This window comes from Xyrauchen texanus, chromosome 20 (genome assembly GCF_025860055.1).
Source record: "Xyrauchen texanus isolate HMW12.3.18 chromosome 20, RBS_HiC_50CHRs, whole genome shotgun sequence".
NCBI lineage: Eukaryota > Metazoa > Chordata > Actinopteri > Cypriniformes > Catostomidae > Xyrauchen > Xyrauchen texanus.
In genome coordinates, this window is record NC_068295.1 from 1,261,239 (window position 1) to 1,263,776 (window position 2,538).

Sequence of the window (2,538 nt, forward strand, 5' to 3'; positions counted from 1 at the left end):
ACTATGAGGACATTAGAGGGACTTTTTACACTAAATTTGAAATACTTTGCCCTAACTTCATCAAATTAGACAACAAAACACAATTTCAACATTTATTAGGTGAAAAAAGAGATTGTATCATACTAGCAGCAAGATACATTAATGCTTGTCACAAAAAGAGAGAGTCGATGACTAATCAGTGATGCGCTCACACACACACACACACACACACACACACACTGAACTCTACATTGTTCACAGATTTTTTTTAATGTTCATAAACTGTTCTAATTATTATTTTTATTTAATTTATTTTTTATTTGTTACACTGTTAATTTGTACAATTAATTTAATTTGTACATATAAATGCAAGTTATGTTATAATATTTTATGTCTTTATAATTATTCTATGTATTCCAAGCTTTGGCAATATTGTATTGTGTACGGTCATGCCAATAAAGCAATTTTGAATTGAATTGAGAGAGAGAGAGAGAGGCAGAGAGAGAGAGAGAGAGAGAGAGAGAGAGAGAGAGAGGCAGAGAGAGAGAGAGAGAGAGAGAGAGAGAGAGAGAGGCAGAGAGAGTGAGAGAGAGAGGCAGAGAGAGAGAGAGAGACAAAACTAAGTTCTGAATGTTGGTTCAAAAGTTTTTTTTTTTTTATATATATATAAATGTATTCATGCATTTGTTCACTGATTAATTTTATTGATTATTTGTTCATTGCCTATGTAATGGCCAATGCTTTGGCAATACTGTACAATAAAGCTCATTTGAACTGAATTGAATTGAGAGAGAGAGCGAGCGACAGAGAGAGAGAGAGAGAGAGAGAGAGAGAGAGAGAGAGAGAGAGAGAGAGAGAGAGAGAGAGAGAGAGAGAGAGGGAGAGAGAGAGAGAGAGAGAGACATACAGGCAGAAAGATAAATAAACGATTGTCAATACCTGTGAGAAATCAGCACAAGTTGCATCAATGTCATGCTCGCATAAGTGCTTTGTGCAATAAGAGCGAATCGTAAAATGATATTTAAATGACATTGTCCTGTCAGGCATAAGAGTGCGCATATCGAGATCATCATTTACACTGGAACAAAGGCAAGTGAAAGTTCAGAAGAGGATGCGCAGCGGATTCTTACCAGTAACAGACATGTAGCTTCTCACACCTGTGATTTCTCTAGCTGATCTTTGCGAGCCTGTAGTCCTCTTAATCTCTTAAAGGAAAACTGGCATCTTCCGAAATGTAACATCAAGCGACGCGTTTCCACCAGGTGCTTAAACTACTTCAAAAGCCGCAGCATGCTCAGTTTTATAGAGAAGGCGTGGCCAACCGCAGTCGACACGCCCACAACGGACCAGACTCCAAATTCTTGAATGACACCGTCATAATGAAAAGTGTCCTCGCGCCACCAACAACCAATCAGGTGAGCGAAACTCCATGCACGTGACGACTAAAAAGGATTTTCATAGGATGTGAATGACAGAAAATGACGGAGAGAACGGCTCAGTTTAGCGCTGTTTAAAGACTATGGTGGAATTTTATTCTGTCATTTCTGTATTATTCAATATAGTGAATAACGGCTTTACTTGGTGTAATAATTCACAACTAAGATAAATGAAAATCGGATATAGAGTGTCCTCATACTGAATCTAGGCCTATTTAATTTGATATTTGGCTGTCTGAGAGGGCTGTGTGATAAATTGACCCCTTAATCTTTTTTTAAAATTTTGTATAAATGTGTCTGCGTATATATGTATGTAGGCATAAAGTTAATAATGCTTTGACAATGTCAAACTTATTTTTATCATGCCTGTAAGGTAACTTGAAAGTGAATCTGTGATTGGCTGTGTCGCGTTTGGAAGGATGCGTCCATTTTTTTTTTTTCAGCTTTTGTTTTAGTTATTTGTTTTTTTTAACAAATTTTTTTTTATTGATGCTCAAAACAGTACAGTACAAAGTAACAGTCAACAACAAAAAAAATACATATAAATATATATATATATATATATATATATATATATATATATATATATATATATATATATATATATATATATATATATATATATATATATATATATAAAAGGAAAAAAAAACTAAATTAAGTTTTGCGTCTTTTTTAATTTAATTTTTTTTTTTTTTTAAAGTTTTTTTTAATAACAGTAATTGCAACAAAAACAGAACATAAAACACAACAACAATATTAATACAAAATATTACAAGTAAATAAAATAAATTAACAACAAAATAACAGAATTAAGAACTATATACATAGGGGTATTACAATCAAAAACATATCTCTAATTACAAAATAAATACAAAAATCCTTAAAAAGGATAATATTTCAAGGCTTTACAAAAACCTATAGTCTTTTTAGCTTTAGAGTTCCTTACACCCTCCAATGCTTTAAGATACTGACAAAGCTCAAACTTAAATGGTACAAAACTAGGTGTAGCCTACTTTTTAAACTAATGCGTCTTTGGAGGTCGCATTTGTCGGCCGCATTTGTCGGCCGCATACGTCATCGACGCTGTCACGTTTCATTTGTATTTTTTTGTAAATAATTT

General features: G+C 33.3%; 1 protein-coding gene across 1 annotated transcript in view; it reads right to left on the reverse strand.

The window, feature by feature from the left end:
- The window catches only part of LOC127660821 (protein LBH-like), a 22,426-nt gene extending 21,187 nt beyond the window's left edge, over positions 1 to 1,239 (reverse strand). Inside the window, exon 1 of the mRNA XM_052151255.1 lies at positions 1,110 to 1,239. The gene's annotated coding sequence lies outside the window, so the exon portion shown is untranslated. The remainder of the gene's footprint in view (positions 1 to 1,109) is intronic.
- Between the last annotated feature and the right edge of the window lie 1,299 nt (positions 1,240 to 2,538).